Source organism: Lissotriton helveticus, chromosome 7, assembly GCF_964261635.1.
Source record: "Lissotriton helveticus chromosome 7, aLisHel1.1, whole genome shotgun sequence".
Taxonomy (NCBI): domain Eukaryota; kingdom Metazoa; phylum Chordata; class Amphibia; order Caudata; family Salamandridae; genus Lissotriton; species Lissotriton helveticus.
This window is the reverse complement of record NC_136068.1, coordinates 613,012,067-613,032,656: the sequence shown is the minus strand read 5'-3', so window position 1 is coordinate 613,032,656 and position 20,590 is coordinate 613,012,067.

Sequence of the window (20,590 nt, the reverse complement as noted above, 5' to 3'; positions counted from 1 at the left end):
GTCAAGTCAGCTTGTGCCGCTCTAGCGCAAGGTTAGCGTTCTAGTCTTTTTTATTACAAGCGGCCATTTCGTGTGCGTTCTTTCTGAGCTCTGCGCACTTCAACCGTCATTCAGAGTCAAGCGGCAGCATTTCGGAGAGTCTCTGGGGATTCTCATTTTGGTTATTGTTTTTTCTTCATGAGAGTTCATCTGCTGGGAAGAAAAAGACATTGTCAGTCACTCGTTCTCAGTAAGGAGTCAGTTACGAGTCGCTGTCACTCAGCCTAGGATCTTCGACAGTACAGAGGTAAGCCGCTTGACATTTTGTAGCGGATTATCTTCCGATCTGATTTCGTGAGCTGAATATATCAAGCGCTTCTTCAAGTTTACATTTGCGCTGGAGTTTATGAGTTTATTTTGAAAAAACTCGCAGTGCGAAAAGTTCTGGTTGAAACTCAAGTTCATTCAGTTCCTGCGCAGCATCTCTGCTAAACCTGCCTTATAAGACATTACAGTTTATTTGCAGCATCTCTGCTTCATCTGCCATTACCTTTTTTTGAACATCATAGTGACATCTTACACATGAACTCTAGAGTCAAGAGTCATAGAGAGACACTGTTGATTTAAAAGCAAGCAATGCAGTCTTCAATATTTAAATAGACTTGAAAGTAAAATAAAACGGAATTCCAGTAAGGAGCATCCAAACTCAATTCTGTGGATCTACTTCCTCCTTGAACTGCATCTATTGGAGAAGTGTTTAGGGGTTATAATATATGCGCATATAGGTTATATCCTTACTCACATCAAGGGTCCAAGCTTCTTCTGGAAAAAAGGTCTATCTTCATTTACCAGCAATAGAGTCATCTAAAGAGAGCAGCGCAATCCACACTCTTATCAGGTATTTCTAGACAACTGTAATGTCATAAAAAGATGAATAAGTTCTTAAAAGAGTAAACTGTGAACTGTGAATTCCAAATCTTGAGGGAACGTATTAATATTTTGTTACTTTTGCAGGTGTCCTCGACACATCGTAATCCTAGAAGGCACCAGGGTGTGGCAGTCTCTCTTGTATGTTATCCACTTCCCCTTTCCCTTTCGTTCTTGGACTCAGAGTATTCTGGGTGCAGGGGTGATTGGGAGTTGGGAACTTATCTTCTGAAGACCCCTACTAGATCGCCCCCACAGACTACTGGAGTACAGGTTAGTCCTCTTGACAGATTGAAGTGCCTAAAGACATTGTGCCTTCTGTCTGGGCGAGATGGCTGAGGGTTTAGATATGAAAGCTTTGACCTCAGTGCTGGAGGGTATGCAAAAACAGTTGAGGGACACTCAAGAAGAGATAAGGAAATCCAATCTAGAGACTAACTATTTACGGCAAAGATTAGATGAGTTAGCTAGTAGTCCAAGTCCCAGTTTTGAGAGATCAAAATTTCAGGGTTTTGCTCCATCCTCGTCATCCACAGAGTTAACTACCCAAGTAGTACATGCCATGTCACCTACCATTCCTCTAGCACCTCCTGAGAGGTTTCAGGGAGATCCACTTAAGGCCCAAATTTTTCTGACACAGTGCTCGTTGCACTTTTTGTGCAAACCCATTTTGTTTAAGGAGGATCAATCCAAAGTGGCTTTTGTTCTGTCTTATCTGAGTGGAGATGCAGCAGCATGGTCTCTTCCTTTGGTATCAACAGATGATCCGGTACTCTACAAGTTCGAAGATTTCAAGGCAGAATTTCTACGCATTTTTGATAGGAGAACCATTTCACAGGCTACTGACAATGAATTGTTAGATTTAAAGCAGGGGAATAAGGAGCTTGTAGCTTATCTTGCGCAATTTAATCAACTCATTGTAGAGACCAATTGGCCTACGGCTAAGAGGGCTGCAATATTCTACAGAGGTCTTAAAGATGAGCTTAAGGATGGTTTATCTCAGATTCCAAAGAGACCAACGGATTTATCTGAGTTAATTGATTTAGTGTTACATATTGATCAGCGACAGTCGGAGAGGAGGTCTGAAAGACGCAAGGATTTCAGGTCGGTTCCACCAAGGTTGGATCGAGCTCGGATCGAAGTTAATAAGAGTCATGATGGTAATCAGACTGAGGAACCTATGCAAATAGGATCTGTACGGGGTCCTCTCAGCAAAGAAGAAAGAGAGAAGCGTCGAGCTGGCAAACTGTGCATGTATTGTGGTCAATCAGGCCATTTTGTTCGGGAATGTACTAGGAGGCCTAAGATGTCTACGATGGTAAAAGATCGGCTCCACCAGTAGACGGAGTTGCACTGGTGGAAGCGAAGCAAGAGTCAGCTCCAAAATTGCAGTCCTTAGCCAACACGTTACAATGTTCCGCTCCTCATCTTATTTTGTCCAGTAAAATCCAGTTTGGAGAAGCAGTTCATTTAAATATCTCAATTATGATAGATTCGGGAGCTACTGGAAATTTCTGTGACATTCAATTTGCTAAATCTCTGGGTATTCGATTTGAAAAGAAATTAAGACCAGAGCCTGTCCGAGCCGTGGATGGCACAAATCTGTCTTCAGGGCCCATTGTAGCAGATACAGAAATCATCACGGTGTTTGGTCCTGGAAATCACAGGAGTTTGGTTCGATTCAATTTAATTGATGCTCCGCAGTTTCAATTAATTCTTGGTTTGCCTTGGCTCACTGAACATAATCCCAAGATTGATTGGGCCAAGCGTACGCTGGATATGTCATCAGAATATTGCCTAGAACACTGTCAATCATCTCTCCCGACGGATCTTCATCAGTCCATGTCATCTAGTTTCGCAGATCAAGTGCAAACCATTTGTTCCTTGGAGATTCCAGAGATTCCAGATGAATACCTAGACTTGAAGGAGGTGTTCAATGAACAGGAAGCGCAGAAGTTACCTCCTCATCGAGTTTATGATTGTCGCATTGAATTAGAGCCAGGAGCGGCACTCCCGTGTAGTCGTATTTATGCTCTTTCAGAACCAGAGAATGTGCATCTCAAGGAATACATCGACCAATATTTAGCCAATGGATTTATACGACATTCCCAGTCTCCAGTGTCGTCTCCTCTCTTCTTCATTCCAAAGAAGGATGGATCTTTGCGAACATGTATTGACTATAGAGCGCTCAATTTGGTCACTAAAAAGAATCGTTATCCATTGCCTCTCATTTCTGAGCTCTTGGATCAGGTTAAGGAAGCACATATTTTTACAAAATTAGATCTCAGAGGAGCGTACCATTTGGTTCGTATGGCTGAAGGAGATGAATGGAAAACTGCGTTTCGCACTCGGCTGGGATTATTTGAGTATCAGGTGATGCCTTTTGGGCTTTGTAATGCCCCAGCCGCGTTCCAGCACTTTGTAAATGACATACTTCGTGAATATTTGGATCGTTTTGCTGTTGTTTACATTGACGACATCTTAATATTCTCCAACAGTCGAGAAGAGCATGTGAGTCATGTACGAGCCATTCTTGAAAGACTACTTGAGCATCAATTATTTGTAAAGTTGGAAAAGTGTGTTTTCCATTCTTCCAAAGTAGAGTTTCTGGGTTTTATTCTGTCTCCTGAAGGGGTGTCTATGGATGATACCAAATTACAAGCCATAAGGAGCTGGCCAGCACCTCGATCAGTCAAGGAAATACAAAGTTTCCTTGGATTTGCAAATTTCTACAGGCGATTCATTCATAATTTTTCAAGTAAAGTGAGTCCCATAACTAAATTGTTGAGGAAGAATGAAAAGTTTGTGTGGGGATCAGCAACGGAAGAAGCTTTTCAATCTTTGAAAGAGGCATTCACCACAGCACCCATTCTTCAGCATCCTGATTTGAATTTACCTTTCTTTGTGGAGGCGGATGCTTCGAATTTAGCAATTGGAGGAATTTTATCTCAACGAAATAAGAACACAGGTCAACTTCATCCAGTTGCCTATCATTCACGTAAACTCTCCCCGGCAGAGATTAACTACTCTATTGCTGATAAGGAGTTATTAGCAGTTAAGGACACCTTTCAGGTTTGGCGGCATTATCTTATGGGAGCCAGGCATCCCATTACAGTTTTCACTGATCACAGAAATCTTCAGTTTCTGAAGTCCGCTCGAACTTTAACTCCTCGGCAATTGAGGTGGTCTCTTTTCTTTGCAGACTATGATTTTGTTCTGACATATAAGCCCGGAGCTGCAAATGCAAAGGCAGACGCCTTGTCTCGATTGGAGTTTGGTAGCGAAGCTGAGCATCAAACGAAGAATTTTGTTATTCCTACAGAAAAGATAGTGGCAACCTCAGTGGAAGATGAATTGGGAGATAAAATTCGTGTAGATTTTTCCCAAAAGAAGTTTGAAAATTGGGTTACAGAGGGTTCTGATCGAGTAATCAAGGATGGAAAACCTTATCAGTTTGGAAAGGTGTTTGTTCCCAGTGAAGATCTTCGAGAGAAGATAATTCAGCAGTTTCATGATCATCTATTAGCAGGTCACAAAGGAGTTGCAAAGACATTGGATTTGATCAAGAGAGAATTCTTCTGGCCGGGCATGGAAGCTCAGATAAAACAGTTCATAGCCACTTGTGAGCAATGTGTCAAAGGAAAAGTTATGAGACAACTCCCGCAGGGGTTACTTCAACCTATACCTGTGGCCCCATCTCCCTGGCATACTATCTCTATGGATTTTGTCGTTGATCTACCCTCCAGTCAGGGGAGTACGATCATTTGGGTGGTGGTAGATCAGTTTTCGAAAATGAGCCATTTCATTCCACTAAAATCCCTACCAACTGCTCCTCAGTTAGCGGAATTGTTTGTCCAACATGTGGTCAGGTTACATGGTATTCCAAAAGTTGTGATTTCTGATCGTGGACCGCAATTTGTGTCCCGGTTTTGGAGATCTTTTCTAAAAGGAATGGGGGTGGACTCTCGTCTGTCTACCAGTTTCCATCCAGAGACAGATGGACAGACTGAGCGGGTAAATCAAGATTTAGAGCAATATCTCCGTTTGTATCTAATGGATCGGGAAGGCGATTGGCCTTCCTTACTTAGTACGGCGGAATTTGCTTACAATAATTCAGTTCATTCTGCTACAGGTTTTTCCCCGTTCTTTCTAAATTCTGGGAGGCATCCTAATATGAGAGTGGGTAAGGTCGAGGTGGAGGTTCCAGCTGTTCAAGAGGTCCTTTCTAATTTACAGCGATCTTATCAGTTGGCCTTTTCTAACCTCTCTAAAGCTAAGGCTAGTTACAAGAGGTCAGCTGATCGTAAAAGAAGGGACAATCCTCAGTTGAAATCAGGAGATTTGGTCTGGATTTCCACAAAACACATGAAACTGGGGGGAAATAAGAAGTTCCAACCTAGGTTTGTAGGCCCTTTTCCTGTGGACAGAATGATAAACCCTGTTAGTGTAAGAGTTTCTCTACCTAGTAGTATGAAGATCCATCCCACTTTTCATGTTTCCTTGGTCAAGAAAAGTCCACCTCATTTAAGGCGGGAGGTCCCTCCAGTGCCAATATCAATCCAGTCTTCTGAAGAGTTTGAGGTTAAAAGAATTTTAGATTCCAAACTGAAGAGGGGTAAATTGTTTTACTTAGTGGATTGGAAAGGTTATGGTCCTGAAGAAAGATCGTGGGAGCCAAGTTGTAATGTTCATGCCCCCAGATTAGTGGCAGCATTCCACAAGACTTTCCCAGTGAAACCTGGAAGGGGAGTTTTGGTGGGGGGTACTGTCAAGCCCGCCCTGGTGTCAACATGCTGTTCTTCATTGCCAGGTTCCAAATTTAAGAAGTTCCCCTGGTTTCATCGTTCCTGTGGTCATAGAAATTCCCTGGTACAGAAAAGATATTGGGGACTGGTCAAGTCAGCTTGTGCCGCTCTAGCGCAAGGTTAGCGTTCTAGTCTTTTTTATTACAAGCGGCCATTTCGTGTGCGTTCTTTCTGAGCTCTGCGCACTTCAACCGTCATTCAGAGTCAAGCGGCAGCATTTCGGAGAGTCTCTGGGGATTCTCATTTTGGTTATTGTTTTTTCTTCATGAGAGTTCATCTGCTGGGAAGAAAAAGACATTGTCAGTCACTCGTTCTCAGTAAGGAGTCAGTTACGAGTCGCTGTCACTCAGCCTAGGATCTTCGACAGTACAGAGGTAAGCCGCTTGACATTTTGTAGCGGATTATCTTCCGATCTGATTTCGTGAGCTGAATATATCAAGCGCTTCTTCAAGTTTACATTTGCGCTGGAGTTTATGAGTTTATTTTGAAAAAACTCGCAGTGCGAAAAGTTCTGGTTGAAACTCAAGTTCATTCAGTTCCTGCGCAGCATCTCTGCTAAACCTGCCTTATAAGACATTACAGTTTATTTGCAGCATCTCTGCTTCATCTGCCATTACCTTTTTTTGAACATCATAGTGACATCTTACACATGAACTCTAGAGTCAAGAGTCATAGAGAGACACTGTTGATTTAAAAGCAAGCAATGCAGTCTTCAATATTTAAATAGACTTGAAAGTAAAATAAAACGGAATTCCAGTAAGGAGCATCCAAACTCAATTCTGTGGATCTACTTCCTCCTTGAACTGCATCTATTGGAGAAGTGTTTAGGGGTTATAATATATGCGCATATAGGTTATATCCTTACTCACATCAAGGGTCCAAGCTTCTTCTGGAAAAAAGGTCTATCTTCATTTACCAGCAATAGAGTCATCTAAAGAGAGCAGCGCAATCCACACTCTTATCAGGTATTTCTAGACAACTGTAATGTCATAAAAAGATGAATAAGTTCTTAAAAGAGTAAACTGTGAACTGTGAATTCCAAATCTTGAGGGAACGTATTAATATTTTGTTACTTTTGCAGGTGTCCTCGACACATCGTAATCCTAGAAGGCACCAGGGTGTGGCAGTCTCTCTTGTATGTTATCCACTTCCCCTTTCCCTTTCGTTCTTGGACTCAGAGTATTCTGGGTGCAGGGGTGATTGGGAGTTGGGAACTTATCTTCTGAAGACCCCTACTAGATCGCCCCCACAGACTACTGGAGTACAGGTTAGTCCTCTTGACAGAGCTAGCCGCTATAAATCCAAAACAAGAGTTGCCCACAACAGATGAAGCCACAACACAGCGTGTTAATTCATTTAATCCAAGGAGTGCATCAGCCTGGTTGCAGCACACAAATATTGCCAAACGCGTTTCGGGCGTCACAGCGCCCTTGATCACTGGCATAGGAGACCCCACAACTCGAGCAGGCCACCTGAGCACAATTTAATGTTCCGCCCATGTGGGCGTTTGCTGTGAAGGATTCTGGTAAATGTAGTCCGCTCTTCAATACAACCCCAGTAGGCGATGTGGGTCCCCAGAAAAATGAACAGTCTTACCCCAGTGGGTATGTGCTGCAGCAAGGCTTGACGTAACTTTCATGCTCCTCAGAACGAACACACTGTTCCATGTAGTGCCTCTTAATATCCTGCACTACGGACCTGCATGTTGCGCAGTGGGGCCTCACCGCGGCCGAGCTAGACGCTATAAATCCAAAACAAGATTTGCCCACAACATATGAAGCCACAACACAGCGTGTTAATTAATTTAATCCAAGGAGTGCATCAGCCTGGTTGCAGCACACAAATATTGCTAAACGCCATTGCCAGTGATCAAGGGCGTCGTAATGCCCGAAACGCGTTTGGCTCATTTGTGTGCTGCTTTCTGGCTAAATAAATCCAAGGAGCAATGGAATAGCACGTTGTGTTGTGGCTTCATCTGTGGGGGCAACTCTTTGTGTGGATGTAAAGCGGCTGGCTCGGCCGCGATGAGGCCCCACTGTGTAATCGCAGTTCGGTAGTGCAAAAGACGAGGAGGCACTACTTGAACAACGTGTCCACTCTGAGGAGGATGTTACCAGCGTTTAGCCTCATTCCGCACATACCCACTGGGGTAAGACTGTTCATAACTTGTTGGGGGCCCACATCACCCACTGGGGTTTGTATTTACAAGCGGACTTCAGTAACCATAATTCCCACAGCACACACCCACATGGGCGGGACATTTCAAATGTGCTCAGGTGGACTGCTTGGATGGGGTCGCCATTGCCAGTGATCAAGGGCGTCGTAACGCCCGAAACGCGTTTGGCTCATTTGTGTGCTGCTTTCCGGCTAAATAAATCCAAGGAGCAATGGAATAGCACGTTGTGTTGTGGCTTCATCTTTTGGGGCAACTCTTTGTGTGGATGTAAAGCGGCTGGCTCGGCCGTGATGAGGCCCCACTGTGTAATCGCAGGTCGGTAGTGCAAAAGACGAAGAGGCACTACTTGAACAACGTGTCCACTCCGAGGAGGATGTTACCAGCGTTTAGCCTCATTCCGCACATACCCACTGGGGTAAGACTGTTCATAACTTGTTGGGGGGCCACATCACCTACTGGGGTTTGTATTTACCAGCGGACTACAGTAACCATAATTCCCGCAGCACATGCCCACATGGGCGGGACATTTCAAATGTGCTCAGGTGGACTGCTTGGATGGGGTCGCCATTGCCAGTGATCAAGGGTGTCGTAACGCCCGAAACGCGTTTGCCTCATTTGTGTGCTGCTTTCTGGCTAAATAAATCCAAGGAGCAATGGAATAGCACGTTGTGTTGTGGCTTCATCTTTGGGGGCAACTCTTTGTGTGGATGTAAAGCAGCTGGCTCGGCCGCGATGAGGCCCCACTGTGTAATCGCAGGTCGGTAGTGCAAAAGACGAAGAGGCACTACTTGAACAATGTGTCCACTCCGAGGAGGATGTTACCAGCGTTTAGCCTCATTCCGCACATACCCACTGGGGTAAGACTGTTCATAACTTGTTGGGGGGCCACATCACCTACTGGGGTTTGTATTTACCAGCGGACTACAGTAACCATAATTCCCGCAGCACATGCCCACATGGGCGGGACATTTCAAATGTGCTCAGGTGGACTGCTTGGATGGGGTCACCATTGCCAGTGATGAAGGGCGTCGTAACCCCCGAATCGCGTCTGGCTCATTTTTGTGCTGCTTTCTGGCTAAATAAATCCAAGGAGCAATGGAAAAGCACGTTGTGTTGTGGCTTCATCTTTGGGGGCAACTCTTTGTGTGGATGTAAAGCAGCTGACTCGGCCGCGATGAGGCCCCACTGTGTAATCGCAGGTCGGTAGTGCAAAAGACGAAGAGGCACTACTTGAACAACGTGTCCACTCCGAGGAGGATGTTACCAGCGTTTAGCCTCATTCCGCACATACCCAGTGTAAGACTGTTCATAACTTGTTGGGGGCCCACATCACCCACTGGGGTTTGTATTTACAAGCGGACTACAGTAACCATAATTCCCTCAGCACACGCCCACATGGGCGGGACATTTCAAATGGACTGCTTGGATGGGGTCGCCATTGCCAGTGATCAAGGGCGTCATAACGCCCGAAACGCGTTTGGCTCATTTGTGTGCTGCTTTCTGGCTAAATAAATCCAAGGAATAATGGAATAGCACGTTGTGTTGTGGCTTCATCTTTGGGGGCAACTCTTTGTATGGATATATATATATATATATATATATATATATATTACCTACTGGCGGTCGCCAGTAGGTATATATAGTTAGGATTTTTTCTCTATGGGATTTTTGAAAATTCTATGTCAAATAACATTGGCGTTTGTGGACGGAATTGGCTGAAATTTTCAGGAAAATGGCACATTTTGTTTCTGAGCAGCCCCTGAAAATTGGGGGGGGGTTCATCCAGGGGGGGTCGAGTAAAAAGGGGGGGTCCCAAAACGTGTTTTTAACATTGAGTTTTCCATAGGGCGGTTGGCCTCACTTTTAGCCCGAACGGCTGAATGGATTTGCACGAAACTTGGCAAAATTGTAGGGACTGGTAGCCCGATGTGCCTTTTGTAGGTCTCAATATATGTGCTCCAGTGGATTTTGAGAAATTAACGTTTAAAAAAAGATATATATCTGTAACAGCGGACCGGGCAGCGCTCCAGTACGCGGACTTTTCGCGCAACGGAGCTTTGTGAAGCGAAGCTGATTGGTTCTCCGGCGTCTGTAAACATTCCAAACAGTCCGTAGCGGCCGCCATCTTGTCTCTCGGTAGGATCGAGAGACAAGCGGAGGCCAAACCGAAGGGGCAAATGACCATAAGGGGGCATAGTAGATCCTCCCTGACCGTTTAGGTTTGATGTGGAGGTTTTAAAAGGGCCCCGCGGGGCAAAAAAAAAAATAATAATAATAATCGAACAGCTGAATGGATTTGCACGAAACTTGGCAAAATTGTAGGGACTGGTAGCCCGATGTGCCTTTGCTAGATCTCAATATATGTGCTCCAGTGGATTTTGAGAAATTAACGTTCAAAAAAAGATATATATCTGTAACAGCGCACCGCTTCGCGTACTTTTCGCGTTACGGAGCTTTGCGAAGCGAAGCTGATTGGCTCTCCGGTGTCTGTAAACATTCCAAACAGTCCGTAGCGGCCGCCATCTTGTCTCTCGGTAGGATCGAGAGACAAGAGGAGGCCAAAGCGAAGGGGCAAATGACCATAAGGGGGCATAGTAGATCCTCCTTGACCTCTTAGGTTTGATGTGGAGGTTTTAAAAGGGCCCCACGGGGCAAAAAAAAAATAATAATAATAATCGAACAGCTGAATGGATTTGCACGAAACTTGGCAAAATTGTAGGGACTGGTAGCTCGATGTGCCTTTGCTAGGTCTCAATATATGTGCTTCAGTGCATTTTGAGAAATTAACGTTCAAAAACAAGATATATATCTGTAACAGCGCTCCGCTTCGCGGAGATAAAATTATATCTGTATTACCTAGCTGTTGCTAACACCAGTTAGCGACGGCTAGTAGGAGATAGCGACCATCTTGGGCCCCACTTTGCATGTGAGTGATATTTATCACTAATGACATGCAAAGTGGGCATGCCAAGATGTTAGCGACTGGAAACAGTCGCTAACATCGCTATCTCCTATTATCAACTTTTGGAAATATTCGAGATAAGCGCAAATATCTCCAAAAGCTAGCACCTGCCCTGAGCAGTTCTTAGCCATGTCATCCAATGGGAGGTGGATAACATGGCTAAGAGCATTAGCTCGGTAATGCATGAATATCGCTGAGTTTTCAGCGATATTAATGCATTGCGGTCGTTTTTTATCGTATTTGCGATAAACCTTGATAATAGCAAGGTTTATCTGCGATAATTTCTGACGATGCTTAGCGGTAAAAAAATCGTTGCTAAGCGTCGTTAGGGATAAATATCGCTTAACTTTGGTAATATGCCCCAACGTCTGTTAACGTTCGATTCGAAGGAAATCAGGAAGTGTTGAAAAACATTGTCTGCGCCATCTTGCCTTTTTTCAAATGCCACACTTTTGTCGTGCACGGCAGTCATTTGAGATGCCTTGACCAGACCCACTCTGTGCACGCTGTCGATCCTTAGCATGGCTCCCCACCCTCGCAAGCATCTCCCCCAGGCAGTGGTCACCCCCGCTCTCTGTCTTATGCATGGGTAATAAACCACCCCCCATCTGCGCTGCTCTTCCCTGAGAATCACACCCTGTGCCCGCCCGACACCTCCCTTTCGCCCTATTCACTACCGCACCCTCTGACACTCCTTTTCCTCTGTGTCCGATTGTCCAGGCTGGTCCTAGGGTATCAGCTAGCCCTACAGATGTAGTTTATGGCCCCAGCTGTAAAGAATCACCCCTCTTCAAAGGAGTTATAGTAGATCAAGGCCCACACTCGATGAGATCCGTCACAGCAGAAGCGTTGCTATTATCTGAAAACCATCCTGTATTGTGATTGGGGAGGGGACCGAGCCTGAAGCGGAAGATTCCAGGGATGACTCTTTGTACATCAAAGTTTTTACAATTATGTGTCACATTAAAAATATATAGCACTCCGACAAAGTAGTAAGATTATAAAACTTTAATAATTTATAAATATATACAAGAAAACAAAAATAGTAATAACATATAAACATTTTTAGGGAAAAACAACGAAGTAGCGGTCGGCTGTGCGAATAGTCCCAACGCAGCACAACGTCCAGATTTCCGGCGTGGGGCGTCGCGGGGGGTGGGTCATCAGTAGCAAACTGTTGTGCGAATAGTTCCAAGGCAGCAGAACGATGGCACCAAGGTGATGTCCAGTAAGTTGCCGCACTGGTTTTGGTATCCTACAATGCTGCTCCGAATAACGGCGTGGGGCGCCCCGGGGGAGGCGGCGTGAACGGGCCTCTCCAGGTGGAGTGTCATCTGTTGTAGTGGTGCGCCCCTTTACCGTTTCAGTTGCCATTCCGTCCGTTTTTGGTCCACTGTGTCAAAAGCTGCAATTCAGCTGAGTTGCGCCCACTCTTGCGGTGCAGCGATAGGCGGCTGTCACAGGACTCTCAAAATGGCGGCAGGCTCTTTCCTTTTTGGGCCTGGTCCACTGAAATGGCCCTGGGACACCTTGGAAATCGGACGCTTGTCTGCTAGGTCTTGGACCCCATTCTCGAAAGCGTCTCCTCCGCCTTGAGAATTCATCAAAAGTTTTGGGGGCCCCGACTCCTGCAGGCTTCTGGTGGGGAGCGGCTGCCATGATTGCTCGCGGAATGACCACAACGGAGCTACGAGATGGTGGTGCTCTCATGCTGACGCCAGCTTCAGTCTGAAACATCCAGAAACAAGGTGGGGCTTTCATCGTTTGGGAAAAAAAAAAAGTTTTCATCCAATGAAAAGTGTTGTTTTTAGGTCATATGATCAAGCCTTCCATCATTAGGAAACCAAAAGTAAAATGAACCAATGAAAAGTTTTATAAACAAGTCACATGACCTGTTATGCGGCATAGGGTATAAAATGCGGAGAAAATACGTTGGCACGTGAGGCGGCGTCAGTAGCGGACCGATGTGCGAATAGGCCGAAGGCAACACAACGCGCCAAGATCCGGATGGCACCGAGGTGGTGTCCAGCAAGTTGCAGCACTGGTGTGGCCATCCTACAATGCTGAAAGTCGGCGTGGGGCGCCCCGTTGGCCTGTGAGTTTGCGTCAGTAGCGGACCGATGTGCGAATAGGCCGAAGGCAGCACAACGCGCCAAGATCCGGATGGCACCGAGGTGGTGTCTAGTAAGTTGCCGCACTGGTGTGGCCATCCTACAATGCTGAAAGTCGGCGTGGGGGGCCCCGTTGGCCTGTGAGATGGCGTCAGTAGCGGACCGATGTGTGAATGGGGCCGAAGGCAGCGCAACAATATTTTCGGAATAGAAGACACCACTAGGCGCTGAGATGCCAAGATCCGGATGGCACCGAGGTGGTGTGTAGCAAGTTGCCGCACTGGTGTGGCCATCCTACAATGCTGAAAGTCGGCGTGGGGCGCCCCGTTGGCCTGTGAGTTTGCGTCAGTAGCGGACCGATGTGCGAATAGGCCGAAGGCAGCACAACGCGCCAAGATCCGGATGGCACCGAGGTGGTGTCTAGTAAGTTGTCACACTTCTGTGGCCATCCTACAATGTTGAAAGTCGGCATGGGGCGCCCCGTTGGCCTGTGAGATGGCGTCAGTAGCGGACCGATGTGCGAATGGGGCCAAAGGCAGCGCAACAATATTTTCTGATTTGAAGACACCACAAGGCGCTGAGATGCCAAGATCCGGATGGCACCGAGGTGGTGTCTAGCAAGTTGTGGCACTGGTGTGGCCATCGTACAATGGTAAAAGTCGGCGTGGGGCGCCCTGTTGGCCTGTGAGATGGTGTCAGTAGCGGACTGATGTGCGAATGGGGCCAAAGGCAGCGCAACAATATTTTCTGACTGACACCACAAGGCGCTGAGATGCCAAGATCCGGATGGCACCGAGGTGATGTCTAAGTTGCGGACTGATGTGCGAATGGGGCCAAAGGCAGCGTAACAATATTTTCTGTATGGAAGATACCACTGGCGTTGAGATGCCAAGATTCGGATGGCACCGAGGTGATGTCTAGCAAGTTGCTGTACTGGTGTGGTTATCCTACAATGCTGAAACTCGGCGTGGGTCGCCCCATTAGCCTGTGAGATGGCGTCAGTAGCGGACCGATGTGCGAATAGGCCGAAGGCAGCACAACGCGCCAAGATCCGGATGTCACCGTGGTGGTTTCATAGTTGAGAGGCACTTCATCTGCAGTGGGGCGCCGAGATCCGGATGGCACCGAGGTGATGTCTAGCAAGTTGCTGTACTGGTGTGGTTATCCTACAATGCTGAAAGTCGGCGTGGGGCGCCCCATTAGCCTGTGAGATGGCGTCAGTAGCGGACCGATGTGCGAATGGGGCCAAAGGCAGCGCAACAATATTTTCTGAAGAGAAGACACCAAAAGGCGCTGAGATTCCAAGATCCGGATGGCACCGAGGTGGTGTCTAGCAAGCTATGCAGTTGAGTTGTGTGCGCACTTGCGGCGAATAGGTCGAAGGCAGCATAACAATGTTTTCTGAATAGAAGACACCACAAGGCGTTGAGATTCGGTTACCACCGAGGTGATGTCTAGCAAGTTGCCGCACTGGTGTGGCCATCCTACAATACTGCTCCGAATAACGGCGTGGGGTGCCCGAAGGGGGGGGGGGGGAGGCGGCGTGAACGGGCCTTCCTAGGTGGAGGCTCGTCTGCTGTAGTGGGGCGCCCCTTTACCGTTTCAGTTGCCATTCAGCTGAGTTTCGGCTGCTCTTGATGCTACAGCGACAGGCGGCTGCAACAGGACTCTCAAAATGGCGGCCTGTTCTTTGGATTTGGGCCTGGTCCACTAAAATGGCCCTGGGACACCTTAGAACTCGGACGCTCGATTTTTTTTTCCTTTCCTGTACATGCAAAAAAAGGTAAATGCCCGGTACGTTACACGCTTCATCTGCCACGATGAACTCTCCAGAGGAACCGAAAAAAAATATCGTTGTGGTAACTATACCATGCATCGTCATATGGAGAGGTGGCACCAATTAATTATAGTGCTGCATAAAAGAGAGATTTGGAGGAGAACCCCTGACCTGCTAGTACATTCATCAAAGAAGTGGCACTGAGAGCTTCAGAGGCAAGGGAAACGGTCCCAAATATTTAGAAGAACTTTGGAAAGATTAAAATGACATGTTTAGATTGTGGCAAATTAATTTCATGTGGACAGATGAGTGTTACTCTAATAAATACAGCATATGAACATCATCATAGTCGATGGTTGGTGAAGACATTTTGACTATATCCTGGACCTGCCCGTCCTCGCCCAAAATGGCGCCGGAATAAATGGGACTCGTAACTCCTTGTTGTGTACTGGTTGCAGAACCTTGAAATCACGAGATACGTATGCAGTTTTGAAGCACATGGCGGGCGGGGACGAGAATTGATTGAATATTTTGACATCCCTATTGATATTAAGTTCTGATGTGTTATTGATTACTGTACTGTTGAAAGTTCGAATTAACGTCACCCATGGTACTTGCCCGCAAATGTATATCTAGATAATTTTATTGTAACTGGCCCTGTCGTATTTTAATTATAAAATGTACGTCCACCGATTCCGTAACTGTTAGACACCTTAGTTCTTGCAACCTAATGGCCCGCCCGTTACGTTCCTCTACAGTGTAAATGTCTATTCATCATATACGATTACAGTTTGCTCCGTGGCAGGCCCACGTGGTTATAGGCTCGTATTTGTATAATGAAATTTTCACAATAAAGGTTTTTAAAAGAAAACATGGTAGTAGTATATACATTGGTAAAGTTTTTAATAATAGTCACTGTTTTAGAATCATTAAAAGGCAAGTGAAATAAAGCAGACCAATTACATGAAGGGTAAAAGGTATAATACGAAGGAACGCAGTAAAGATAAATGGTCAAGGGCTGTTGTGTTTTCTATTCCTGCAACATAAAGTGATCGATAAGAATCTCATATTCAGGCGTATCGGCGACTAAGACAGCAGGTCGACCCTCTTTTGCTCAACGGCTCCGTGATGGGACGAAGAAACGCTCTTTTTCTCGAAAAAAGAATATATTTTACTTGCAGGACAGTTGTAAATTTTCCGGGAAAGTACATTAGCCTGGAACATTATAACATATATTTAAGAAAAAATAATGTTCGGAAGTAATAAAAAGCGTAATTTTTAGGTCATATGACCAAGCCTTTCATCATTACAATAAGAAAAGTAAAATGAACCAATGAAAAGTTTTATTAACAAGTCACATGACTTGTTATGCTTACGTTACGCGCTGCGCGCCCCGGATGACTTCCGGATGCGCTAACGCGGCGCGTCATATGACGCATTACGCGACAACGCAGGTCCAGAATATAGTCAAAATGTCGCCACCAACCAGCGGTCGGAACACAACCCCTTTCAGCAGGCTAAATAGTTCTGTTAAATGACAACAGAAGGGACAGGCAACAAGAACCATCAGTCAAAGAGGGGAGGGCTAGTTCTTCTCTACCGGGTTACATTGGGGCGCTACCGGAACTGATCGAATTGGTAGTCTACAGTGTTTCTGGATGTTTCAGACTGAAACTGGGGTTAGCATGAGAGCAGCACCATTTCATAGCTCTGTCGTGGCCATTCCGCAACCAATCATGGCAGCCGCTCTTTATCGTTATTTTGGGCGGGGTGGGTGGCGGAGCCGAGCTGTTTTGCAGCCATCATTGTGTGGAGTTCAGTTCATCTCACTAGTTTTGTATTTGTCATGTGGGGTTGTTCCTAATGTTTCTATTTTAGCGAGGTCAAAAAGAGATCCCATTAGTGGCCTACTGATTTTGCTCGATTCCTTTTCTTTTTTTTTACACGATTTTTCGTTATCTGCAAAGACTAAACAGAGTATTGCGACTCTGTGTTTGTTTGTAAATAGAGAATGAACCAAAGAGAACTAATTCTAAAACAGTAAATACTTGGATAACAATCAATCAAATGGAGAGAGAAGCAGGCACGACGGATTACAACGGGGGCAAAGGCCTGCGTTAACTACCTTTCACTATCTGCAAAGAGAGAGTACTCCTAATAGAAATGAGGGGGGGGGCACCATTCAAAGCAGATCAGTGTGCATAAGCACGAAAATGTTTTCACTTACCACGTACTTGACATTCGACAGCTTATGATATTTGCTATTAAAAAACCATTGAAATTCACTGAAAAAACCATAGGTTATAGACCATATATAGTTAGGAATTAGCATTTACAAAACCTTATTTTACTCACACAAAACCATTGAAATTCCATATATAGTTAGTTGCACTAACTATATATCGCGCACCCGCAATCCACTGCTGATGATGTCACATATTACATCATTCATGACATGGTCAGTGACATCACTGATGACATCACTGATGACATCTCAAATGACATCACTGATGACATCACTGATGACATCTCAAATGACATCACTGATGACATCATGACACACCAATACCAGTTACTACATACGCACTCACTGATTCCTACGTCTACACACACATTCACTCATTCACCCATACAATCACTCATACATACAGTCACTCATTATTACAACACTATCATATGCACTCATACACCTATACAGACAGTCACACACTGCCACTCATCCATGGAGTTACTCACACACCAAGTCAGTCCTGTAAAGAATCAATCACACTTCCATTTCTTCATCTATACAGTTAAACACAGAACACCATACTTCAGTGACATCACTGATGACATCACTAATGACATCTGAAATGACATTACTGATGACATCTCAAATGACATCACTGATGACATCATGACACACCAATACCAGTTACTACATACACACTCACTGATTCGTACGTCTACACACATATTCACTCATTCACCCATACAATTACTCATACATACAGTCAGTTATTATTAGAACACTATCATATGCACTCATACACCTAGTCAGTCCTGTGAAGAATCAATCACACTTCGATTTCCTCATCTATAGTTAAACACAGAACACCATACTTTTCACACATATACTAACACATACTTACTCTCTTATACAATCACTGATACAAGTACACATTGATATGCACAGCGTCACACACCTCCCAGCCAGCCACACACACACTCAGTCTTCCATCCATCCAGTCATTCTTCAATATGTAAAACGTATTTAAACTTTACAAAAACACACAGACACTAGATGATGTCATCAGTGATGTCATCAGTGATGTCACTGACCATGTCATGAATGATGTAATATGTGACATCATCAGCAGTGGATTGCGGGTGCTCGATATATAGTTAGTGCAACTAACTATATATGGAATTTCAATGGTTTTGTGTGAGTAAAATAAGGTTTTGTAAATGCTAATTCCTAACTATATATGGTCTATAACCTATGGTTTTTTCAGTGAATATATATATATATATATATATATATATATATATATATATATATAACAAGGGCCAATCCTTTAGAAATGTAAAAAAGATCAGCGACCCACACACAGCATGCCTGCTTCATTAAATATTTTACGTATAACATCAATACAACATCAATATAATGTAAAATTAAAGATGTTTAAATAATATTTAAACATATATTTGAATACAAACATATTCAAACAAACACTCATACATATATGTGTGTATAGTTATATGCACATATGTAATATAAAAATATTTTTTAAAAATTGGATGCAATCAGCCCTGGTAACAACCAATTACCCAGTTGAGATCTCAGGGGTACTATACCCTGAATGGAAATGCCTCTGTGTCTCTTGATTAACCTTTAAACAAATGTGTTTTTGTTAAAACTGTAATTTTATTGAAAACAGTGATGTAACAGGACACTGATTTGGAACATGATCATTTAAGATTATTGTAAATGCATAAACTTTTGTGTGGGTGTTGACAGACCCTTTTTTACATGTATCATCTTGAACGATTCACGTTACGATCTGTTATGTATGCTAAAACATAAAACATAATACCACAGTGTTTCCATGTCGGATTGATTGTTACGTTTTCAAGGATGCTAATTGCTGTACCTTTAAGAACTTCATGACGTCTGCGAGGGTCATGTGGTCAAGACCAGAGCTGTGGTCGAAATGTACTTTTCTATGACCAGCGGGTCCGTAAATCAATTCATTTTTTTGACTCTGTACGGTGTAGGTAAACAGCAGCGGCTACTGCCTCCGAGCGCGGACTCACCCGGAGGGGGTCCGCTGTCCTACCGACCACTTTGCATTTGGATCCTGAACGGAGGACACCTGTCGACTATTTCTCATTGCGGAAGCCAGGAACACCTCGGATGCTTCCAAGATAGCTAGGGGAGATGCAGGCAAGTGGCTGTGCACCTCGGTGTGTGACCCCACTTGTGCTTTTGCACCATTCGCGACACAGCAAAAATGTGGTAAGTCTACCACCACAATCCTTCTGTGTTGTATTACAGTCAGAGTTCACGTGAACTATTTAGAGCTCAGATACGCGTAGTCATTGAATTGCAAAGGAGTTTTCTCCAAGCTGCAATAATATGGCAGGTCTGTTCTTAAAGGGCCGGGAGGCCTCTGCCAAGTTAATCTTCAAACAAACAACAACCCAGTTAAGAAGGAAAGAAATCAGTAGATGGGGGAAGCGACACCACTACAAAACTACATTGAAGTCAATCGCATTCCCAGACGACTTAGGAGTTTTATAGTACCGATTCTGGCTGTCCCTAAACCGCAAGTATTAAAAGACTGAATGGATAATACTAATGCATGCTAAAAGGATGGTTCAAATCGTGATTTCCAATGCTTAGGATGAGCACAAGGATCTGATGTTGCAAATACAACAGTTAATAGATGAATTAAAAAAAGAAGATCAGGTGGAAACGACTAAAATCCTAAAACAAATTGATGATAAAATCAAAGTCTATGAGAAAGAGATCATTGCACGTAAACAAGGAAAATTCATCAGAGACAAACAAGACTAAGCCACTGGCCAAATTTTAACCTTCACCAGAAAATTTGATAAAAATGAAGCAAACACAGGAGGAGGATCAATCATGGATCTCAGCTCGGACCAAGAATGACTAGACAGTGTCTCGTCTAAAACAACAGAACAACTGTCTTTTTATGAGAAACTGCGCCTCCTACAAATCTCAAGGTATCCATCTACTTGAGCAATCTCATATGATTCTGTCTATGATTGAAATAGGCCTCAAAGAGAATGTCTTGATGTTTGAAAAATAACATTTCAAACAGTTACAAGGGGCTTCAATGGACACCTGCTTCACTCCCAGATACGCCACTTTGGTTGTGGGCTGGTGGGCGAATCAGGTGGTCTGTAACGATAACACCGAACATTAGATCTACAATGTAAAGAAGTGGTTGAGGTATATAGATGACATTTTCTTCTTGTGGAAAGGGACTGAATCCGATTTGAAATTGTTTGTGAATGCACTCCACACCATGAATTTGAATTTTACTATGCAATACAATAAAAAGAGAATTTACTTTTTGGACTTAAAACTGGTGGTTGACGACGGTGCCATACACACAGAACTATACAGGAAGGAAACTGCTGGCAACTCGATCCTACATGCCTCTAGTTGCCATTCACCAAGTTTCAGGTGGGGGATACCATATAGTGAGTTCCTTAGAGCCAAACGCTAAAGCAGTTCAGCTGACAGTTATCTGCACACAAAACAGGAAATGATAGGTAGATTTAAGGTGAGAGGGTACCCACGTAATGCTTTAAAGCAGGCAGAGGTGATAGCTGAGATTG